Here is a 26069-nt window from a genome sequence, read left to right as displayed (position 1 = left end):
AGGGGATGACAAGTGCTGCTGTCAGCGAGGTACATTACCTGCGCTGATCTCCTGCACTGCTGACAGCACCTGTCACTGAGTTCAATGAATTTCACAGCCAAGTATCGCGAGCGGCCCGTGACGTCACCGCTAGTCACAGTCTCGGGTCAGAAGCGAGAGAAGGTGATGTGACAAGCGGCGGCCATGGAGGACAGTGGCACCGCTGAGGTCAGGAGGGCGGGACTTCATCACTGCAGGTAAGCCGAGCGGGGCCATGTGTGCGGAGTGCGAGGTGGTCGGAGCCTAGCGGGGTAATGTGTGCAGAGTGCCAGGTGGGCGGAGCCTAGCGGGGCCATGTGTGCAGAGTGCCAGGTGGTCGGAGCATAGCGGGGTAATGTGTGCAGAGTGCCAGGTGGACGGAGCCTAGCGGGGCCATGTATGTAGAGTGCCAGGTGGGCGGAGCCTAGCGGGGTAATGTGTGCAGAGTGCCAGGTGGGCGGAGCCTAGCGGGGCTATGTGTGCAGAGTGTCAAGTCGGCGGAGCCTAGCGGGACCATGTGCACAGAGTGCCAGGTGGGCGAAGCCTAGTGGGGTAATGTGTGCAGAGTGCCAGGTGGGCGGAGCCTAGCGAGGCCATGTGTGCTGGCGGCGGAGTGTGAAGTGGGTGGAGCCTAGCGGGGCCATGTGGCGCTGAGGACGTCAGTGTCGTGGACTGCATGGCTGGGGACAGGTGAGTGTGAGTGTGTGTATGTGTATACATGCCGCGTGCAGGAGGGGGCGGAGCGAGCTGAGCGGGGAAGTGTCGGCTTCACTTCACTTCATCATAGCATACTGCATTTGATATTAGCTTACAAATTAAAAAAGGGACCATTCAATGTAACCAACATTTTAAAATATCATATTTTTCAAATAACAGTTGTTACAGCAGTGTCTGAGAGCTCTCCTATGACTTCTGCATTTGCCACTAGACAGTCACTGCTGATGGGCGAACCTGAGGTTTGAGGCTCGAAGTTCGGATTGAAACACAAACTACAAAAAGCAGAGTTCGAGTTTGAAGTTTCAGTTACGAGTGCAAACCAATCAAGCAAGCAGCACTTTGCTTGGGTATGATTGATTCTCAGCCCTGTGCAAGCCGTGTGCAGTGTTTGAACAGCTATTTGTAAAATCAGCATGATCACATGAAATGTGCACAAAAAAAATAAATACTCCGCCCATCCCCCTGGAAGTGTTCTGCTTATGGCTGGATGCATATTGGTGGAGACACGAACTGCCCAATTACTGACTTCCATTGAGGCTTGGGTCATGTCAGGAGCACAAACCGAACCTTATCTAAGGTTTAACTGTACCATCCGAACCGAACTTCGAAAGGTTCGCTCATCTCAACTGCTGATGGCATTGGGAGATAGAAGCTCTGTTTTACATTACCTCATTGTGACTTGTGGTTATGCCCAGGCATAATGTCTACACCTTGCTGCAGGTTATTTATCTATTGTAATTGGCTCTCTTCCAGGTCCATCCTCTTTTTAAACTTGATGCCAGTTATAGTTTATTAGATCACCTGCACCCTCATCTACTGTATCCTCACCCATGCCTTGTAGACTGTAAGCCCTCGCAGGCAGGGTCCTATCTCCTACAGTACCAGTCTGTGCCTTGTTTTGTTTATGATTATTGTACTTGACCCTACTATGTGTACCCATTTCCACATGTAAAGCGCCATGGAATAAATGGCGCTATGATAATATATAATAATTCTCTGGTTAGTTGCTATGTTTGTAAGTTATATTCGGTATCTCCTGCTCACCTTGGCTCATTTTTGTCTACTCGACTGCCTCACAATTCTGTACCTGACTTTGACCTCCTCGTAATGACCCAGCTTGACAACTCCTTTGTCTACCAACTCATTTATGGACATAAACCATAAAGCAGCACCTTTGTGGCCCTAGGGGGCCTTGCGTAAGTTTAAATTCCTGTGTGATGGTTAAAAAGTGAAGGACAAAGTTCTCCTTGGGCCTTCTCAAAAGAGTGACTTGTGCAAAGCCTGTCATGAGAGCCAAATTAAAAGCTGCAAGGGTACCACAAAAAGAGTTTCATTATAGAAAAATGCAAATACAAGTCTGGAAACTATATATTATAAATATGAAAATCATGTTTTTGTTGCATTTCTATTATGCACATACCTCACTTACATACACAGGTAATGGAAAGGGGAAGATGCGGCCTCACCCAACTAGTCCTTGTATAGACTTGACCCTAGCCACACAACTAACAGCACCACCTCAGAACTGGCTCCCTGAGAGGCTGTCAAGGGGTTTCTTGTGCCTCCTGAGTGACCGAAAACAGCACACACTGCCTACAAGAGGGGAAGAGGAAACAAACAGAGAACTGATATACTGACACAAGATCAAATAAATAAGGTACAAGGATAAGGTGCCGTGAAGGAAAACACATAGATTCATAGCATACATTCAGCTTGTGTGCACTTCAAAGGTAAACTTCTTATGGTATGTTTGCATGCTGCAATTTTGTTGTAAACAGAAAAACGCACTCTGTGGCCAAAAACAAATGCATCTTGTAGCAAAAAACGCGTGCGTTTTTAGTGCGTTTTCTGTGCATTTTTTGACACTGCATTTTTAATGCATTTTTTTATCACCAATGGGTGAAAAAAGGCAGGGAATAATGCAAAAAGAATTGACATGCTGCATTTTTGTGGTCACAACAAAAATGCAGCCCAAAAAAACTAATGTGTGCACAGCAAATATGAAATCTCAAACACTTTGCTGGGAAAAGAAAAGCATGCAGTTTGTGGTGACAAAAATGTCACCAGAAACTGCACCAAAAAGGCGTAAAAAAAATGCAGCGTGCGCATGGGGCACTATTGTCCTAAAGCCAATGGTTACTATTACCTTTGTTTTTCATTTTTGGGCTTTATCCTCTTCAACTGTTTACCATTGTCATGTTTTGGTTTGCACTATCACACCACACTCTGGGTGAGGATACATATATTCTTCCTTCGATGCTAGCTATTGTTCTTTCTATGTGGACCTGTTCCTGGGATTTTCAGCTCTTCAACATATAGTGTCTCATGGAGGCAAAGCACTTCAATGCCTAAATTGTATGTGGAGTCCTGGAACTGCTTTACCCATTTTGCTGTGTGACATGGGACATTGTCCTGCATAAAAATTGATGGCTGATTGAGTGATCAACTCAAGTAAGGAACCATGTGTTGCTGAGGTTGTGTGGTGCCCCTGAGGCTTCCGTCGCCACAGGACATTGCACCCCATCCAGCGGTGTGATGCCCCATTCTGGGTGAGGAAAGGAGTGAACACCGGTCCCCTGGTAAATCTACACAACACCCATTGTTAGGTACACACTGGGACCAGGGATAGTGGCAGCAACCCTCCCGTGCTGCATGCTGGGAGGGGCCGTAAGACCCATCCCTGCTCCTATAGGGGACAGCTTAGCAACTGGGGAGGTGGGAGGAGCCATGAGAGAGCAGTCAGAGAAAGGAAGGTCAAGTTTGAGTAGTCTGAGAGAGAGTGGGGAATGAGGAGGAGGTCTGCAGGAGGCAGACGAGAAGGAGAGAAGGAAAGACAGCTCTAGTCAGTCAGGAGCTAAGAAGAAGAAAGAGACGCTTCCTGGTGAAGATCCTGGGACTCAGAGGGTCCAGGTGACACCAAGCAGAGAGAAGAAGGGATTCCAGGGCCATGGATAGCTGTAGAGCTGTGGTGGCCTGTTCCACAGGAACAACGGTGGAGGGATCAAGCTTCAACAGGGGACGGTCCCTAGAAACTGGAGGAGTGCAAAATTATCTCCAAACGGTAAAAACCGAGGCCCAGGGAGAGTTGTAAACTCCCCGGGCCACAGCCCACCGCAGAACCTTTAGAAAGGGGACAATCAACCGACAGGTGACCCCCCAGCCTGGAGGCTGTAGTGGAGGCCGAGCAGGTTCATCCTAAAAGAGCTAGGCTTAGGAAGACAGCTGAAGACATAGACACCTTAGAGAGAAGGGTACCGGTTTTCACTCCAGGAATCACCCAGAAACGGCGGAGGTCCCTGACAGTGGGTTCCAGTCGTCTGAGGGCACCAGTGTGCGCATACCAGGATGTGTGAGTAAACAACTTGAAACTGCACCCTTGGTGTTGCCTCTGTTATTCCGTCTGCTTAGACTTCCACTACACCATAGACTGTCACGAGCACCATCTGTGCCCCGGGGCACCGCTCCACCTGTGGGGAGCAGTACCACCATTGCTGCCACTTCATCACCCCGGAGGCCATACACAGCAGCGGCGGCTTAATAGCCGCAAACCACAGGTGGCGTCACGAACACAAACTTTATTCAAACCCCAAGTCACCAGCCATATTTAACTGACACCCCCCAGGGCCACGGAGTCGGGCCCTGCCACCACTGACAACCCCCGGACTAGTCCGGCCCGGCACCGGGTGTCCCATAGCCCTGGGGTGGGCGAGTCAACTTTGGCGTCACGAACAGGATTTCGTGCCCGGCGCCCACCGGGTACTGTGCGCCTTTGAAAAGACTGTGTGTTTTACTGTGGACACCGCCGCCATTAGCGCTGCTGAGAGCGGGAAGAAGGGGGGCGTACCAGAAGAAAGGGCGCGAAGAGAAGCCCCGCCCCCTTGTCTAAGAAAAGAGCGCGAAGGGGTGCCCGCTATGGTGAGCGGAGGAGGCAAAATGGCGCGCTAAGAATGCTGCCTAGAGGAAGGGAGAAGATGGCTCCTGCAAGCGGAGGCCAGGAAGAGCTCACCTGGATCAGGCCTGAGACTGCCGCTGAACTGAAGGCTGAGGTCGGGAGGATGGCTGACAGGATGAAGGAGCGGGAAGTTACCAGCCTGCTGCTGGGCAACATCAAAAGTCTGCTACTAGAAGAAGCGACGAGCCTGCTGCTGGGATATCGTGCAGAAGGAGACGCAGAGAGGATGGCGTCCACACGCAGCGATCCAGAGCTAGACTCCACTGACTGGTGGGGCTGGGAGATGGACCAGTGGTGTGAAAGGCTGCAGGCGAAGGTGATGCAGCAGATCCGGCAAGCGACGCGCGGAGCAGCGACCGCCAGAACACCGGAGATGCTACTGAGGGCTGAGTCATTTAATGCCCCTGCCGGTGCGAGTGCCCCAACCCCCGCTGCCATGCCTGCGGTCCCTGGAAAGATGCCCAGCACGGCAACGCCGATCCGGGCCGCAGCCACGCAAGGTGCGACCCGCCAAGATTTCGCTGCCGGAGCGACGCCCATCCACACCGCAGCAGCGACGCCCAGCCCGGCCCGTCCAGCTCAGGCCCCAGCAGCGATACCCCGCTCGGCCAAGCAAGATCCTGCCGCAGCAGCGACGTTAATCCACGCCGCAGGTGTGACCCGCCAAACCCAGGCCGCAGCCACGCCAAGAATCGGTCACAGCAGCGACTCCAATCCAGGCTGCCGCCACGCAGGGCGCGGCCCGCCAAGACAGGGACGCAGCTCTGATACAATCACCCCGCAGCAGCCCCACAACAGCTGGAGAACAGGACCAAGGGACTCAGACCAGTCTGAGCACGGGCTACCTGCTGCCCAGGGCCCTGCGGCAGCGGGACCCACGCAACTAACTAAAAGAAAGAAGAAGAAACTGAACTGTACATAGTCCCTGTCTGCCCCTCATCCTTTGTGAAGATGTCCCTTTTGTTTTGCCCTAATGTGCTTTTTGAAGATGACACCCTAACCTGCCTTACTGCCCCTTGTGCTTTTTGAAGAAGTCACCCCCCCTTTGTTTATATGTTACCGGGCCACTGGACTGGAATGTGGTCCCCGGTGAATGTGAATGTAATGTGTCCTGTGTAACCAGGCCACTGGACTTAGTGGCTGGTTTTGTCTTGCCCTTTGTACTTTAAAAAGGAACGAACTGCCAGGCTACTGGACTTGTTGTAGCCAAGATGTAAATAGTTGCACCTGTTGTGCCCCCTACCAGAATTATGGGGGAAGTGCCCAAACCGTGCAATGGACTGGAAGTGCACATTTAGAGTTTCTTTATAAGAATGTTTGCAACGCTCAAGTACCTGTGCCTCCCATAAAGGGAAGAAAAGTTTTATTGTTTTGTGTTATGCATAACAAAAATGTTTTTGCAGTTTCTTTCCACATTTTCTGTTGTTTTTCAGCCCGAGGACGTGCTGGGATTCGCTGTGGGGGAGTGTGGCGCCCCTGAGGCTTCCGTCGCCACAGGACATTGCACCCCATCCAGCGGTGTGATGCCCCATTCTGGGTGAGGAAAGGAGTGAACACCGGTCCCCTGGTAAATCTACACAACACCCATTGTTAGGTACACACTGGGACCAGGGATAGTGGCAGCAACCCTCCCATGCTGCATGCTGGGAGGGGCCGTAAGACCCATCCCTGCTCCTATAGGGGACAGCTTAGCAACTGGGGAGGTGGGAGGAGCCATGAGAGAGCAGTCAGAGAAAGGAAGGTCAAGTTTGAGTAGTCTGCGAGAAGACAGCTCTAGTCAGTCAGGAGCTAAGAAGAAGAAAGAGACGCTTCCTGGTGAAGATCCTGGGACTCAGAGGGTCCAGGTGACACCAAGCAGAGAGAAGAAGGGATTCCAGGGCCACGGATAGCTGTAGAGCTGTGGTGGCCTGTTCCACAGGAACAACGGTGGAGGGGTCAAGTTGCAACAGGGGACGGTCCCTAGAAACCGGAGGAGTGCAAAATTATCTCCAAACAGTAAAAACCGAGGCCCAGGGAAAGTTGTAAACTCCCCGGGCCACAGCCCACCGCAGAACCTTTAGAAAGGGGACAATCAACCGACAGGTGACCCCCCAGCCTGGAGGCTGTAGTGGAGGCCGAGCAGGTTCATCCTAAAAGAGCTAGGCTTAGGAAGACAGCTGAAGACATAGACACCTTAGAGGGAAGGGTACCGGTTTTCACTCCAGGAATCACCCAGAAACGGCGGAGGTCCCTGACAGTGGGTTCCAGTCGTCTGAGGGCACCAGTGTGTGCATACCAGGATGTGTGAGTAAACAACTTGAAACTGCACCCTTGGTGTTGCCTCTGTTATTCCGTCTGCTTAGACTTCCACTACACCATAGACTCTCACGAGCACCAACTGTGCCCCGGGGCACCGCTCCACCTGTGGGGAGCAGTACCACCATTGCTGCCACTTCATCACCCCGGAGGCCTTACACAGCAGCGGCAGCTTAATAGCCGCAAACCACAGGTGGCGTCGCGAACACAAACTTTATTCCAACCCCAAGTTACCAGCCATATTTAACTGACACCCACCAGGGCCATGGAGTCGGGCCCCGCCACCACTGACGATCCCTGGACTAGTCCGGCCCGTCACCGGGTGTCCCATAGCCCTGGGGTGGGCGACTCAGTCACCCTTTTGGCCTTTATCTGGACAACCTGCTACCAGAGGGTTTCAGTCACTTTGGAACGGCACACCATTTCTGTAGTCAGCGCAAACTGGAAAGTTAGGCTACCAGTTAAATATCATTTATCAGATAATTAAGGAAATTAACACAAATAACTTGCAGGTATGTGAAAGTGATTTCTAATCTTGATCAGTCTTCTTTTACATTTATCGCATTTACAATTTTATTATGTGGTTTTGAAAAAATTCAATTTACGAAATAAACTTAATATACTGCAAGTTTACTCATGCTAGGATATAATCACAAAAGACTACACAATGACCTTAACATTTAGGAAAGTGTGTGTTGTTCTCTAATTTTGATCTATAGTGTATATATTCTGTATGTGATTATGTATTGTCTTCTTAGCAGAATTCATTCTTCTAGTATGCATATACTTGACACATGAAAGATAATTAAAAAAAAATATATTGAAAAATATTTTAATAAAAATATAATGAGCTTCCAAATCTAACAGCTCATCTTTTCTTTAGGATCTGTCAACTTGTAAAAAAAAGAATGTCAATAACAAGCAAATTGAATTATGACATGAGAAGGAGAAAATAGGAATGTGAACTTTTAATATTCACAAAATTATATTTCCATATTACTGTGAATTATTCTAGGAAGCAAATAGCACAATGAATGAATACCACATGAGAAAGGAAGTGGAACACAGATTTCATCAATCCTTGTTCAAAGCATTGTGATACACTGATAAAGAAATCAATAGTGTATGAGAGGCATCCTTAAAGTAAAAGCAATGAAATAAAAGCCTTGGTTACATAATATGAAAAAAGGACAATATTTCAAATGTGCTATTTTTGGTATAGCCATACTCTTTGAATGAAAGATACCATACATGGATCTTCCTTTTTCTCTGCCTTCAACAAAATTCCCTCATCATCTCCCGCCTAGACTACTGCCATATCTTTCTCTGTGGCCACCCATCCGACACATGTTTTGTGATCCTGGTAATCAACCTCTCCCCTTGTTACTCCTCTGCCATTCTATTTTGCCAATTTCTTCTCTGACTACCAGTTGCCCAGCAAATTTAGTTTGAAATGTTAACAACGGCATACAAGGTGGTCCATAATCTGCCCCTTTTTATATCTTCAAACTAATCTCATGATACCTTTCTATGTATAATCTCCAATGCTCACAACTACTTTTTCTTTGTTGTCTCTTGTCTGATCCTTACACAGTCTTCAAGATTTTTCCTGGGTATTTCCCATATGCTGAAACACACTAACACAGCACATCAAATTTGACATCTGTGATTGAAAGCAGATCTGGCTGTCATCAAAATTCATAACATAAACTGCATAAATTACTAAATAGATGTCTTAACGGAGGTTGTCCAGGACTTTTACATTGCTGGCTTTTCCGTAGGGTAGCTCATTAATATCATCAATATTTGATTTAAATGAATAGGTGGTAGACTTGCAGTTTCCGGCGGCATACACTATATACCACTGATGGAGCTGTGCTGTGCTGCTCGACAACTGGGCACTTCCTGCCGCTGCTGACCCCAGTAACAGCTGATATGTGGGGATACCTAATGTCACACCCAGACATCAGATAGTAAAGGGAATCTGTTACCCTTTTGTGGTTTTTTAGTTATTAATATGGGCATAAAGGTGGCATATAGGTGAAATTACCCATAATTGTATGCCTCCTAGATGATAGGCCGTTTTGGAAAAATCCTTTTTTATTTCTTCCATCTTACGGGCTTTTGGGTGTGTGCTGCCCAAAAGATAATCAATAAAGATGAAGGCTGCACATCCAATATTATGATAATGGTATAACGCTACAAGCATGCTGACAATTATAATGAAAAATGCAATTTGCTAACTGGAAAGTGAACATGTGAATCATGAAATGTATACCTGCCAAGGCTATTAGGAAAAAAGAGATATTTAGCAATCGCATTGATCAATGTAACCGAGCCCCAATACCTCGCCATGGTATATCTCTATATTGGGGTCCCTAGCTCTGTGACCCTAACTCTGTGTTATCTCATTGCAATTAAAAACTGCTGTGTGTGGAAAGGCGTAACCAAGGACTTGCTTATATAGGAGATGGAAAAAAACATGGCCGAAAGGGGCAGAGCTCAAAAGATAAGCTGGACTCCAGTCTTCATTATCCCCAATTTCTCTTACTCTTCTCTTTAGTATGTGCCAGTGATGTCAGGAGCGTGGCTGGAAATCTGGCGCCAGCGCTTTCTGCATGTCATCTCTTCCCCTGTACTTTCCCGCCCCTAACTTTTGATGTGCATAGGTGCCCCTGAGTCACTGTGAAGTAGTAATATACAGTCATGGCCAAAAGTTTTGAGAATGCTACAAATATTAAGTTTTACAAAGTCTACTGCTTAAGTTTTTCTAATGGCAATTTGCATATACTCCAGAATGTCATAAAGAGTGATCAGCTTAACAGCAATTACTTGCAAAGTCAATATTGGCTAAGAAAATGAACTTTAACCCCCAAAACACATTTCAACATCATTGGATTCCTGCCTTAAAAGGAGCAGCTAACATTGTTTAAGTGATTGTTCCATTAACACAGGTGTGGGTGTTGATGACGACAGGGCTGGCGATCAATCAGTCATGATTAAGTAAGAATGACACCACTGGACACTTTAAAAGGAGGCTGGTGCTTGCTATCATTGTTTCTCTTCAGTTAACCATGGTTATCTCTAAAGAAACACGTGCAGCCATCATTGCTCTGCACAAAAATGGCCTAACAGGGAAGAGTATCTCAGCTACAAAGATTGCACCTCAGTCAACAATCAATCACATCATCAAGAACTTCAAGGAGAGAGCTTCCATTGTTGCCAAAAAGGCTCCAGGGCGCCCAAGAAGGACCAGCAAACGCCAGGACCGTATCTTAAAACTGTTTCAGCTGCGGGATCGGACTACCAGCAGTGCTGAGCTAGCTCAGCAATGGCAGCAGGCTGGTGTGAGTGCTTCTGCACGCACTGTTAGGCGGAGACTGCTTGAGCAAGGCCTGGTTTCAAAGAGGGCCGCAAAGAAGCCCCTTCTCTCCATAAAAAACATCAGGGACCGACTGATATTCTGCAAAAGGTACAGGGAGTGGACTGCTGAGGACTGGGGTAAAGTCATCTTCTCAGATGAATCACCTTTTCGATTGTTTGGGACATCTGGAAAACTTATTAGGAGAAGAAGAGGTGAGCGCTACCACCAGTCTTGTCTCATGCTAACTGTTAAGCATCCTGAAATGATTCATGTGTGTGGGGTTGCTTCTCAGCCAAGGGAATCGGCTCACTCACAGTCTTGCCTAAAAACACAGGACGCGCAGCGCGCACAGCCACCACCGCACATGGAGGCCAGCCCACACAGGAGTTTCTCCTATTTCCCAGATACATTAGCCTACAACAGGACCTCCTCCAGCCTCCTGCAGTAACCGACATATTACTGCTACCAGCATAAGCTTGCGCCTTACCTAGTGTCTATGTGGACTAGAAGCCCCTTTATTGTAATCTTATTGTTTCCCCTCCTCTTTTGCTCTCTGTTGTCAGCCAACCTCCACTGGAATTTCTCCAATTTGCCAGACACATTAACCTATAGCAGGACCTGATCCAGCCCCCTGCAGTAACCGACATATTCTGCTACCAGAAACAGCAGTACATTTAATGTGTTGGTTTCACTGATCACCCAAATCTGACGCTATATGGATCCAGACCTATAACAACAAATCGACTTTCCTTCACCTATATAGGATAATTATAGTAGTCCGCTTAGTCCACATAGTCCTTCCATGAGACTATCTCAGTGTCCCCGTTTTTCCACAGGGCCTGATTACATGATGGACCTTGCATATATATACTAATCGGCTACTCACATTTTTCCTCATTTCCGGATCTTTGCTTGATATGGTCAGATTGTCTGACCTGATGAAGGCCTAAGGCCGAAACGTCCTGGCGGACTCTCTATTCATGTACAGCACCTTTTCACCTTTCAATAAAGAAAAACAGATTAAGAAATACATGAACCAGTGTAACTTTTTTCCTTGGGAAAGCATTCAGTGTGCCGGAGTTCTCCTTTCTCAGTACTGTCTTTATTACTTCAGAGCACCTACCCTAGGTGACGCTAGGTCTTATCTCTTTTTGTTGCCTAAAAACACAGCCATAAATAAAGAATGGTACCAGAATGTCCTCCAAGAGCAACTTCTCCCAACTGTCCAAGAGCAGTTTGGCGCCCAACAGTGCCTTTTCCAGCATGATGGAGCACCTTGCCATAAAGCAAAGGTGATCACTAAATGGCTCATGGAACAAAACATAGAGATTTTGGGTCCATGGCCTGGAAACTCCCCAGATCTTAATCCCATTGAGAACTTGTGGGCAATCATCAAGAGATGGGTGGAGAAACAAAAACCAACAAATTCTGGCAAAATGCAAGCATTGCTTATGCAAGAATGGACAGCTATCAGTCAGGATTTGGTCCAGAAGTTGATTGAGAGCATGCCAGGGAGAATTGCAGAGGTCCTGAAGAAGAAGGGTCAACACTGCAAATATTGACTTGCTGCACTAACTCATTCTAACTGTCAATATAACCTTTTGGTACTCATAATATGATTGCAATAATATTTCTGTATGTGATGTAAACATCAGACAAACACAATTAAAAACCAGAGGGCAACAGATCATGTGAAAATATAATTTTGGTGTCAGTCTCAAAACTTTTGTCCATGACTGTATAGATAACAAAATAATTATTTATATATCAAAATATTAAAGCAACTATGGACCAGAGAGAGACCCAGGGACGTGTGATAAGAATCTACATAAGAAGAAAGTGGAAAGATCACAGTATCTGAGCAACCTGTAGTATATAGTGGTGTGAAAAAGTCTTTGACCACTTTCTAATTTCTTATTCTTTCGCATGTTTGTCACACTTAAATGTTTCCAAACACCCAAACAAATGTAAATATTAGATAAATATTAGACAAAGATAACACAAATAAACACACAATGCGTTTATAAATGAAAGTCTTTATTATTAAGGGAAAAATAAATTCAAACCTACAGGGTCCTGTGTGAAAAGTGATTGCCCCCTAAACCTAATAACTCGTTGGGACACCCTTAGCAGCAAACACTGCAATCAAGCATTTGTAATAACTAGCAATGATTATTTTACAATGCTCTTGAGGAATTTTGGCCCACACATCTTTGTAGAATAATTGTAATTCAGCCACATTGGAGGGTTTCTAACATGAGCAGCCTTTTTAACCCCTTCACGACCATGGACGGATATATCCGTCATGGAGCATGTCCCATTAAGCCCCGCCCCCTTCCGCGGGCAGGCGGCGGCGGTCGGCACACATATCAGCTGTTTTCAACAGCTGACATGTGTGCCTGCATGTTGTGAGTGGAATCGCTTCCACTCGCAACATTTAACCCATTAAATCTCGCTGCCAAAGTCTGGCAGCGAGATCTATATGCGCGCGGCCATGATTTTTACTTACCGCCGCCCCCACCGGAAGTCACGTGCGTGATCACGTGACTTTCGGTGGTTGCCATCAAAGCACAGGGTCATGTGATGACGCCTGCAGCTATGAAGTTTCACTTTCATTTTCCCTCGGCCGGGAGAAGAGGGAAACAGGAAGTGACTGAATCTGCTGTTTACAGCTGTATAGCTGTGATCAGCACATAGATAAGAGCGATCGGATTGCTGATCGCTATAGCCCCCTAGGGGGACTAGTAAAATTAAAAAAAAAAAAAGTTTTAAAAAATAAAACAAAAAAACCCCTAAAAGTTCAAATCACCCCCCTTTCACCCCATTGAAAATTAAAGGGTTAAAAAAATAAATAAATATACACATATTTGGTATTGCCGCGTTCAGAAATGCCCGATCTATCAAAATATAAAATCAATTAATCTGATTGGTAAACATCGTAGTGGCAAAAAAATTTCAAACGCCAAAATTACGTTTTTTGGTCGCCGCAAGTTTTACGCAAAATGCAATAACAGGCGATCAAAACATAGCATCTGCGCAAAATGGTACCATTAGAAACATCAGCTCGAGACGCAAAAAATAAGCCATCACTGAGCCATAGATCCCAAAAAATGACAACGCTACAGGTTTTGGAAAATGGCGCAAAACGTGCGCCACTTTTATTGGACAATTTTTTTTAACCCCCTTAGATACAAGTAAACCTATACATGTTTGGTGTCTACAAGCTCGCACTGACCTCAGACATCATACCCACACATCAGTTTTACTATATAGTGAACACCGTGAATAAAACATCCCAAAAACTATTGTGCCATCACACTTTTTTTGCAGTTTTTCCACACTTGGAATTTTTTTGCTGTTTTACAGTACACCATATGTTAAAACTTATGGTTTCATTTAAAAGTACAACTTGTGTTGCAAAAAACAAGCCCTCATATGGCAAGATTGACGGAAAAATAAAAATGTTACGGCTCTTGGAAGAAGGGGAGCAAAAAACAAAAACGCAAAAAGTGCCCCGGGGCTGAAGGGGTTAAGGTCATGCCACAGCATCTCAATCAGATTAAGGTCAGGACTTTGACTAGGCCACTGAAAAGTCTTAATTTTGTTTTTTTCAATCCATTCAGAGTTGGACTTGCTGGTGTGTTTTGGATCATTGTCCACACTCAAGTGTGCTTCAGCTTGAGGTCAAAAACAGATGGCTGGACATTCTTCTTCAGGATTTTTTGTAGACATCAGAATTCATTGTTCCATTTACCACAGCAAGTCTTCTAGGTCCTGAAGAAGCAAAACAGCCACAGACAATCACACTGCCACCACCATATTTTACTATTGGTATGATGCTCCTTTTCTGAAATTCTGTGTTACTTCTATGTCAGATATAATGGGTCACACACCTTTAAAAAAGTTCAACTTTTGTCTCATCAGTCGACAGGGTATTCTACAAAATCCAAATTTGAAGAAGACCAGCATCCGCAGACAGAATATTAAAACTTTTGCTTTATTCTTCCAAAAGTTAAAACATAGACATTGTCAGGTCTACGCGGTGTCATGATTAAGAATATGTTTTATTTGAAATGCGTAGACCGCACAGTGTCTATGTTTTAACTTTTGGAAGAATAAAGCAAAGGTTTTAATATACTATCCGCGGATGCTGGTCTTCTTCTAATCTGGATTGCTTCTGTTTAGGAACCGGCCTGATATTGTTTTCATGCATCGCACCATCTGAGATATCCTATCTACTCTGGGAGCTGAACTGATCTCTTGTTTCTGTGTTGGATTATTCTACTTAATGTCTTGAGGATCTTCAAGATGTTTTATGGCAAAACTGAGCCTTTATTTTTTTTTTGCTCAGCAGTGGTTTTCGTCTTGGAAGTTTGCCATGCAGGCCATTTTTCCCAGTCTCATTATTATGGTGGAGCCATGAAGACTGATCTTAACTAAGGCGAGTGAGGCCTGCAGTTCTTTTGATATTGTTGTGGGGTCTTCTGTGACCTCTATATCGAGTCGTCACTGTACGTTGTGGGTAACTATGGTCGGCTACTGTTCCATGTTTTCGACATTTGAGGATAATGACTCTCACTGGGGTTTGCTTGAGTCCTAAAGCTTTAGAAATGGCTATATAACCTTTTCCAGACTGAGAGATCTCAAATACTTTGCTTCTTATTTGTTCCTAAATTTCTTTGGATCACAGCGTGATGTCTAGCTTTTGAGGATGTTTTGGTCTACTTCACTTTGTCAGGCAGGTCCTACTGAATTGATTTCTTGATTGAGAACAGGTGTGAAAGTAATCAGGCCTCAGTGTGGCTACAGAAATTGAACTCAGGTTCCAAATGATGTGATAAATCACAGTTAATTTATGTTTTAAGTGCGAGGGGCAATTATGTTTTCCTTAAAAGGCCCTGTAGATTTGGATTTCTTTTTCCCTTATAATAAAGACCTTCATGTATAAACTGCATTTTGTGTTTACTTGTGTTACCTTTGTCTATTATTTAAATTTGTTTGGTTATCTGAAACATTTATAGGGAACTAACCATCAGGATTTTCATATAAAAAGTAAAGTCGGTGCTATACTGGTGCTAGGATTCTGAATCTAAGCCTATCTTTTGTTCTGAGATTGGATGTTTCATTTCAGAAATATGTACAAGTAAAGTTCAAGCAATACACTGCTATTTGATTAACAGGTGTAACAGGGGCAGGAATATGTGGGTTGGGTTTTCCTATCTATTTCTTCCCCTATCTGCCTGCCTGGCTTTAGTACATGCTAGAATGGAACTCTAAACAAGTCAGAGACAAAGTTGTTGAGAAGTACAAGTCAGGGTTGAGTTCTTAAAAATTATCCCAATCTCTGATGATTCCTCGAAGCTCCATAAAATCAATTATTATCAAATGGTAAGAAAATGGTACCACAACAAACCTTCCAAAAGAGGGCCACCCATGAAAACTCTTAGCCTGGAAAAAGAGGGCATTAATCAAAGAGGCAGTGCAGAAACCAAAGGTAACCGTGAAGGAACTGCAGAATTACCAAACACAGACTGGAGAATCTGTCCTTATGACCACAATAAGCCACTCCAAAAGTACACTCCATAGAGCTGGCCTTTATAGAAGAGTAGCCAGAAAAAAAGCCTTTATTTACAGCCAAAAAAACACAAGGCTTGTTTTGAGTTTTCAAAAAGACATTTGTGAGACTCAATAAAAGTATGGAGGAAGGTTCTGTGGTAGGATGAGACCAAAAGTTAACTTTTCCTAATTAAGACAGCTCATCACACCAAGAACACCATCTCTACAGTGAAATATGATGGTCGCAGCATCATGTTGTGAAGATGTTTTTCGACAGCAAGGACAAAGAAAAGGGTCCGCGTTGAACGGAAGATGGATGGTGCTAAAGACAAGAATATTCTTAAGCAAAACCTGTTCCAGTCTTTAGTGATTTGAGACTGAGATGGAGGTTCTCCTTCCAACAAGACAATTACCAAAAGCAACACTCGTGTGGCTTAAGCTGAAACGAGTAAATGTATTGGAGTACCTTGTCAAAGCCAAGACCTTATTCCAATTGAGAATCTGTGGTCAGACTTGAAGATTGCTGTTCACTAGAGAAAACAATCTAACTTGAAAGAACTGGAGCAGTTTTGCCTTGAGGAATGGGCAAAAATCCCACTGGCAAGATGTGGAAAGCTCATATAGACTTATCCAAACTGACTTGCAGCTGTAATTGCCACAAAAGGAGTTTTTACAAAGTACTGACTTTAGGGGGGAGGAATACTTTTCAGCTATTTTGTCCTGTTTGTTTTTAGCATGTTCTTTACATGAACCTATGTTCATGTGTTCAAAAAAGTAGTGTGTGTCCTAAATCATCATCACGTCCAGCCGCGTTCACACCCGCCCCTACATACACACCCCGGATATGAGGGATGTATGTTGAGACCACCTTACTTTATAGATCTTGGACATGGTAGTGCCGGGATATTAGGGGAACCCCCTTACACCATGCCATGCAACTTTCCACTTAGGAGGGGATTGTTATATTTGGATGACTCAGATTTATATGTTTTCACTACTTTCACCAGATACAATAATCTATAAAACTTCAGTCATCTATTACTTATAAGGCCCTGGTCACCACGTGTGCGAGGTCTTCTAATTATCCTCTTTAACCATGTTTTGTCACTTAGGAATTGTGTTGTAATTCCTTTTAATTGTTTGTTTTTATGATTTGATTAATAAACACTTATGGATTATTTGATTCCATTGTGTGGTTTCCACATTTGTTTAAGTATTTATCGGAGCATATCCTGGTACTAGGAATCTAATATTATGGGGATATTATGTGTTCACTTCCACTAATATGGAACTTCCATTAATATGATTGGATATATGTGTGCATTCCCATTCTCCATGAAAATTGTTTCAATTATTATTTCTGTGTTATTCACAGTTTTGTTTTCAGGACAAATGGATTTCAGAGCATGCGATAACAATTGGCGTTCCCACATCAGTGAGGCATTCAAAGAAGACCTTGCTTGTGGTTTTAATCTTACACATAATGACAATCAGGCGGATATGCAGAGATTAAAACAACTACTACACAGGAGAACCAAACTATGGTGGAATAAAGGTTTCCTAGAACAATATGTATCCAGAGGTTTGGTTCCACGTGGTCTGCGCATCCAGGTGTTTCCCTCCTTCCCTATTCAGGAGGAGTGGTTCATCAACGCCTGGGAAGGTTGTGCAGATACGTGTTCCAAACAGTTCATGGAACTTCTAATCAAGCTAAATGAATTTCAGGTGGGGGAAATGGAGACAGAAATTGAGTCCATCCAAGAGAAACTTAAAAAAGAATTAACAGAGGACCAATTGACTAAATTCAATACTGAAGTAGATGGTGAGTTTGTAAAATGGGAGAACGAAATTAGGACCACTAAGGTCAAAAAGCTCCAAAGGGATATGAATGATCGAGCCAACAAACAGGTGTACAGGTGGAGAAAGGGCCGCCCTAATCAATACAACTTTGGCAAACCGAGATCGGCTTCCACATCATCCCGCACCTCAGGGGAGAGCATGGAGATGGAAGAGAAAGACGAGACTCAGACCCCCCTGAATAACCATAATAACAAGAAAACGTATGGTGCTCCCAGACAATCTCGGGGGACTACTCAGGGGAAAAGAAAAGGTATTTCACCTACGTTGCCCCAGGAACAACAAAGGACTAAAAAGAACCAACTGGAGGTAATTAATTTATCTACCCACACGCTGACAGAAGCTCAGGTGCAGGTCCTCCAACTGGGGTTGTCCTTTGTGCCTACTGGCACTTTTGACCTTTTCACCACAGTGAAGGACCTCCACCTGTTTGCCCGTAAATTGGTCCTATACAAATTACATCATAAAACATCTGCCGGTGGGGAATCATTAACCGAGAGGGAACAGGCAGCCATTGCTACCCTAGAAGAACTAGAAAGAGAAGGAGATGGCGGTGTTTCTACTGTTTTTCCACAGGAAATTCTTCCAAAATCAACAACGTTTCCCCCTTTGTCCATCTGTCCACAGATCGATATCTTTGTCAGGTTGGTCACCAAGGAACTGGAAAAAATTCCTAGATTTAGTTCTGGTGACAACCTGACGAGATCCCAGCGCAGTGCTATTCGAGAACTGAGGGGCTTGACTGACGTTGTGATCAAGAATGCGGACAAAGGGGGAAACGTTGTTGTGTGGCCTGTCAGCAAATATGAGCGCGAAGCGTTCAAACAGTTAAACAATAAAGAAACATATACCAGACTCACCGCCAACCCCACCGCAGGGTATAGATTGGAATTGACCTCTTTACCAGAGGAAGCCCTGGTGGAGGGGATTATTTCTCCCAAGATCAGGGATGGTCTCCTGGTTAAGAGCCCCAAACTGCCCACTTTTTACCTCCTACCCAAGGTCCATAAGGATGCCGCCAATCCCCCAGGACGCCCCATTGTCTCGGGGATTGGTGGCCTCTGTGAACCAATTTGTACCTTTGTGGATTTTTATCTTAAACCTTTGGTGCGGAACCTACCCTCCTACCTAAAGGATACTAACGATCTGTTAAAAAAACTGGATGGTGTCCACATGGAGGCAGACATGTGGTTGGTGACAGCGGATGTCGAGTCCCTGTACACCTGCATTGCACATGAACAAGGCCTGGAAGCATCCAGGTATTTTCTATCCAGTAGTATCTGGGATAGGTCACTTTGCAGCTTCATTTTGGACCTCCTAGAGTTCATCCTCCACCACAATGCGTTTACGTTCAAGGACCGCTTTTTCCTGCAGAGGTGTGGTACCGCTATGGGGGCGGCATGTGCACCATCTTATGCGGGGTTATTTCTGGGCAAGTGGGAGCAGGAGGCCCTGCATGGATCACCCCTTGCCCAGAATGTTATCTGCTGGTATAGGTATATAGATGACGTGCTGCTCCTGTGGCAAGGTACACGCTCTCTGCTGGATACTTTTATGGAAGAACTAAACCAGAACGAATATAATGTGAAGTTAACATACAAAGTGGACAAAAGGAGAATTGATTTCCTAGATGTTGTGGTGGAGGTTGGGGAGGATGGTTCAATTGAAACTGACCTGTACAGAAAAACTACCGCGGTTAACGCACTCCTACACGCGTCATCTGCTCACCAAAGATCAACTATCAGAGCCATTCCCACTGGCCAATTTCTGAGGGCTAAGAGGATTTGCTCTACCCCTCAGAAATTTGAACGCCAGGCTGAAGACCTAAAGTTTAGGTTTAGGGACAGGGGATATGGTACCCAGGGGATTAAGTCGGGATATCAGAGAGCCAAACAGATTTCCCGGGAACAACTTCTATATGGTACTAATCCTAGGACCATGGATGGAGGAGGTAATCAGACAAGATTTATCTCGACCTTTAATAGGCAATGGGGACGGATTAGGGGGGCTTTGTCCAAACACTGGTCAGTTTTACATACGGACCCAGTGCTGGCCAAAGATCTACCCACTTCTCCTCTTGTGACGTCTAGGAGGGGCAGGAGCCTACAGGACCTCCTGGTGGACAGCCATTATGTGGCTAGGAATCCAGCCGGCCCCTTTGGATCCGGCCCCCCAAGAGTGGGATGTTATACATGCGGGGAATGCATAACTTGCACGTCTGGAAACATTATGAGGGGCAAGGAATTTTCCTCGGCTGATGGTAAACGACGCTTCTGCATTAAAAGATATATATCATGCAGTAGTACGTATGTGATCTATCATGCGACATGCCCCTGTAACTTGGTTTATGTAGGTTTGATCACCAGACAATTACGGGTTCGCATCCGCGAGCATGTCCGAGACATTCTTAAGGCTCCATCAGTGACGGACCTCACACTGCTCAGGACTCTCCCCAGGCACTGCAAGGTCCATCACAACTGTGACCCTACTGGACTGAGGGTGATGGGGATCGACCTGGTCAGCAGTGGGATCCGGGGTGGCAACCTGAAATTGGCCCTCTCTAAATTAGAGAGTCGGTGGATTTTCACCCTTGGGACTTTGTCCCCTGAGGGTCTTAATGAGCAGCTAAGTTTTGCCCCTTTTCTGAACACATGACTTTAGGTAACTTGATTGTAACCCAGTGGGTCTCCGCCTCTCTCACCCCCTCAAAAAAAGTGGGAGCATTTTCATGATTTTTATTATTCGTCTGTCATTATGCTGTTTTTTAATTGCATGTTGTCTATATGTTTTCTATAGAATTCCATCTGAGGATTTGATTGATCCCTTGACTTTTTCTCCACCCTTGAGCTGAGCACCAGTTCCTGAATTATGATTGATGACATCATCTGACAACAATATGGAATATATTCTGGTGCCGGAACCGAATTGATTACTCTGTTTTTGCTGTGGAATTTGCCATCAGAACTTTGTTGTTAAGGCAGTGACTGGCGACTTGAATTGTCATTAAATATTGCTGGTCACTTTCCTCACACTAGCCTTTACCCTTATTTTTTTTTTTTTATTATCAATACGTTATGCAGCCTGGTTGGGTTATATCTGCAGTTGATATGCATATGTGTTGCTGGAAACAGATCATGATGTCAACCATTATGTTGATTGGGATGGGCATATATGATACCGTGATCTGTTTCTGTTATTACAATTAGCAGTGATCTAAAGCAGGATTTCCTATACTATGGCTTGTTTGATTCTAACGTAATTCTAGCATGCTGGTTCGGCTTTTCCACATTATCATCACCTCGTCCATTACCACATACGCGCGTCCCTCAGCGCAACTTCCGGATGCGCTCACCCGGCGGCATCATAGGTGGTGCCGCGCATGCGTTAATGATGTCACGGGGAAATGTCCCCGACACATGCGCGGCACGTCACCACTCATCGCCGGCTGTGGTGCACGTCATATCCGGGGTATGTATGTAGGGGCGGGCGTGAATGCGGCTGGACGTGATGATGATTTAGGACACACACTACTTAAGGGTGAGTGTTATGGGACTTTGATAACGTGCGGTGTCCCTTGAAAAAGGCAATCCGAAACGGCTGTTGGGCGCGGACCCTGGACCTTTCCTTCTTAATTGAATTGCTGGTATGTATGTTGAGACCATCTTACTTTATAGATCTTGGACATGGTAGTGCCGGGATATTAGGGGAACCCCCTTACACCATGCCATGCAACTTTCCACTTAGGAGGGGATTGTTATTTTTGGATGACTGAGATTTATATGTTTTCACTACTTTCACCAGATACAATAATCTATAAAACTTCAGTCATCTATTACTTATAAGGCCCTGGTCCCCACGTGTGCGAGGTCTTCTAATTATCCTCTTTAACCATGTTTTGTCACTTAGGAATTGTGTTGAAATTCCTTTTAATTGTTTGTTTTTATGATTTGACTAATAAACACTTATGGATTATTTGACTCCATTGTGTGGTTTCCACATTTGTTTAAGTATTTATAGGAGCATATCCTGGTACCATATCCTGGTACTAGGAATCTAATATTATGGGGATATTATGTGTTAAAACACTTCCATTAATATGATTGGATATATGTGTGCATTCCCATTCTCCATGAAAATTGTTTCAAGACATAGAATATTGTTGTGTATAAATATGTGACTCTTCAGATTTTGTGTTATACTGAGCCTGAAGAAGAGACATATGTAGTCTTGAAAGCTTGCTATTATTACCATCTTTTCAGTTAGCCATTAAAAGGTATCAACCATTGAGGACTCTCAGTTCTTTTAAACAATTTTTTTATTTCTACTGATTAACACAGTACAAAGATATATTTTACCTGTATTAAAAGCTTGAAATGTGTTCTCTTGCACAATGGTAACCTTTATGTGTCTCTCCCCATTGCTTACTCAACAAAATGTAATGAAGAATATGAAAAAGTAAAAATTGTATAACAGAAAATCCCCTCTAATGAACATCAGTGATCACGATGTTCAACACGATTTGTGTTGATCTGAAGATGATAAACTTCTTGCTTTGAAATCAATCATCTTATGCCTCTGGGATAGCAGGACAAAGAAGGTCATTAAACAAAAGTGTCATGATGTACAAGTGAAGACATAGTTGTTGGTGATGCAAATATCATCAAGCCGATGGTGTACAAGAACAAAATCATTCTCCCACCTTCACATTAAGGTAGGATTAATTTGTTACGACTTCAGAAAAATTGAGTAATTGCTTCAAATACATTTGTTGATCATTCCATGGACTGAGCATGGAAAAACTAAAAGATGGTATTTTTGATGGTCCTCATAATCGTAAACTCATGAATGATTCCAATTTTACCACATGTAAGAATGAAACTGAGACTTCGGCCTGGAAGGGTTTGTCTCTTTTGTGAAGAACAGACAGTTATGAAAAATTGGTACAAGATATGCTCGTTAACTTCAAAAACTTGGGTGTTAATGTGAGCATAAAGATGCACTATCTCCATAGCTATTTATACAGACTTCCAGATAACCTTGTTGAATTCAGCGATGAGCAAGGCAAGAAGTTCCACCAGTATGTGAAGATGATGAAGAAAAGATAGCAAGGCAGATGAGACATAGACATGATGGCAGATTAGACATACACATGATGGCAGATGGGACATACACATGATGGCAGATGGGACATAAACATGATGGCAGATGGGACATACACATGAAGGTAGATGGGACATACACATGATGGCAAACAACTGTGGGAGTCTCCAATGTGATTGTACTGATGACACATAAAAGGAAATCCCATAAACTGCATTTTTTTTAAGCAATGACACTAATAGCTAATTAATATTGTATTACAGTATTTAATCAAATCACATAACTTTTAAATGTCACTGTTAAGATATTTTTCATTTCTTTTTCAATACTTACTAGCTGTAAAAAAAATAATAATCTTGCAATTCTGAATGCTTTTCACTCATGTAGTGTTAATTAATTACGGTAACTATTAAATATCTCAGAAACTAAAGCCAATCAGGCAAACCGAAGTTATACTCTTAATCAGCGCCATAAACATAGTATAAAACCGTTCAGATATCGCTGGCACCAAAATCACAGTATACCAGAGTTATATATGGTTATGTATAATTATACATAAAACATGCATAAAATGTAATTTTATTAATTTTTTTACAGCACAGTCTGTACAACCCTCTTTCCACAATCTACAGATAGATTTACACACAACATTTTATTCAACACTAAATACTAAGCTGAAGGTCTTTTATCACAAATATAGAATGATTCCCAGGAACACGGTCCATGGGCTATTTATAAACCATAACATGATCAATGTTTGTGAAAAGCATAATGTATAAACCGATGGCAATCATCCTCTTTTTAGAAAGTGCTTACTTGGATCTGATCCCGACTAGAAGAAAGAGCATAGCTACTGAATGTGGACATGTATAATTAAATATCACCACTGGCCTTGAAAATCCTGGTCAGCACTGTTAACGTGAAAGCAGTTTTTGCACATATTATTCAAAGTAATACTCAGAAACCTGGCTCCCACCAGCAGGATGTAGACCGAAGAAAGACATGTAGGCAGCAGGGAGTGAACTAACTTAATTAGATCAATGTATTTACCATGAGACCTAATACACAGACTATTGTATGCCTATGGTTAATATTAAAGCTGTACAATGTACTGAAAAACATGCTGTGCTCCGGCCGCCGCACATAAGAATAGTGTCACATATACTGGTGATAAGTATTGACTTCACACAGTGACAAAGTATGGGGCTACTGGTTTTGCCCATTTCACGAGAGCTTTTCATCTTTTGGAGTCTCTCTAGTTATGTTTTGTCTGAAGTGCACCTTTAATACCACTTATTATGCCTTAGCGTTGGTCTTTTTAGTAGCCCAGATAATCTTGGAATTCTATTATATCGTTAGACAGAAATAAAAAAGAACGAGAGATAGTCTAGTTCTGAAATATTGTCTGAAGAACATTTTGTATAGATTCCAAGTAATTCTTTGGCAGGTAAAATGCTATTTATCGGGATGTTCATTTTCATTTTGTCTGTATGTAGATTTTTTGTAAACACTCTCTGTGCTTATTTGTACAAGCAGCAGTCGATAATAAATGATTTTGCTAAAATTGTGAAAATTCATGTAAACAGTATTAAAAAAAAATGAAAAACTCTTGTGTTTAATGAGATATCCACATTGCTGTTAGTACAGACGCAGATTTTTTTAAAAACCAGCATGAGTTAAAAAGAAAGTGTACAGTGAACGCCCATGAGATTGAGAGCCATTGGATGGGCCTAAGACTAGAGTTGAGCGCGGTTCGCGGTTCGAGGTTCTCCAGTTCTAGGCTCGAGTTATTTTGGGGCCTGTTCTAGATCGAACTAGAACTCGAGCTTTTTGCAAAAGCTCGATAGTTCTAGAAACGTTCGAGAACGGTTCTAGTAGCAAAAAAACAGCTAATTCCTAGCTGGCTTTCCGCTGTAATAGTGTAAGTCACTCTGTGAATCACACTATTATGACATTTCAGTGTATAGTGTGCGGGAACAGCGCCTTCAGATCACTGCTGTTTGTATAATGGCGATCGGCATTTTTTTTCCTTGTCTTCCTTCCCTAAGCGCGCGCGTGTAGTGGGGCGGGCCAGCATGTCAGCCAATCCCAGACACACACACAGCTAAGTGGACTTTTAGCCAGAGAAGCAACGGCATGTGTGATAGGATGTCCATGTCACATGTCCCTGCATTATAAAACCGGACATTTTCCTCCAGGACGCCATTATCTCTTCTGCGTCTTTGGTGTCAGACATCACTGTCGCAGCTCCGTCCTGAGTCCTATCGCCGATACAGCTGTATGCGCTCCATACACAGCGCTGGACAGCATAGGGATAGCACTTTCTATCAGTCGTTTTAAGGGCTCAAACCGGCAGGGTCAGAGCCATAGGTGACAGGTCCTGAAAACAGCGACAGCGTCTGTGTAGAAAAGGTCAGGGATTTCCTCCCTGCATTTCCCTATTAGGAGGGAATAGAAAGGCAGGCTTCCATTCCTCTACCCAGAGCCCCACAATCCTGGCACTGTACCCTCCTGTCCTCTGCACACTCCAACTCATGATAACTAAGCCATTATACTAGCAAACACTCAGTGTACCTAGTGGCATCCTAAACGTGGCTATTGGACTTTTGTCTAGTCACACTAGTGCAAAGACATTTGCAGCACCTCTACCTGCATTGCACACTCCAAATCATTATAACTAAGCCATTATACTAGCAAACACTCAGTGTACCTAGTGGCATCCTAAACGTGGCTATTGACTTTGCTATAGTCCCACTAGTGCAAAGACATTTGCAGCACCTCTGCCTGCATTGCACACTCCAAATCATTATAACTAAGCCATTATACTAGCAAACACTCAGTGTACCTAGTGGCATCCTAAACGTGGCTATTGGACTTTGCTATAGTCCCACTAGTGCAAAGACATTTGCAGCACCTCTGCCTGCATTGCACACTCCAACTCATTATAACTAAGCCATTATACTAGCAAACACTCAGTGTACCTAGTGGCATCCTAAACGTGGCTATTGGACTTTGCTATAGTCCCACTAGTGCAAAGACATTTGCAGCACCTCTGCCTGCATTGCACACTCCAACTCATTATAACTAAGCCATTATACTAGCAAACACTCAGTGTACCTAGTGGCATGCTAAACGTGGCTATTGGACTTTGCTATAGTCCCACTAGTGCAAAGACATTTGCAGCACCTCTGCCTGCATTGCACACTCCAA

Source organism: Anomaloglossus baeobatrachus, chromosome 2 (assembly GCF_048569485.1).
Source record: "Anomaloglossus baeobatrachus isolate aAnoBae1 chromosome 2, aAnoBae1.hap1, whole genome shotgun sequence".
NCBI lineage: Eukaryota > Metazoa > Chordata > Amphibia > Anura > Aromobatidae > Anomaloglossus > Anomaloglossus baeobatrachus.
Note: the sequence above shows the minus strand (reverse complement) of the source record.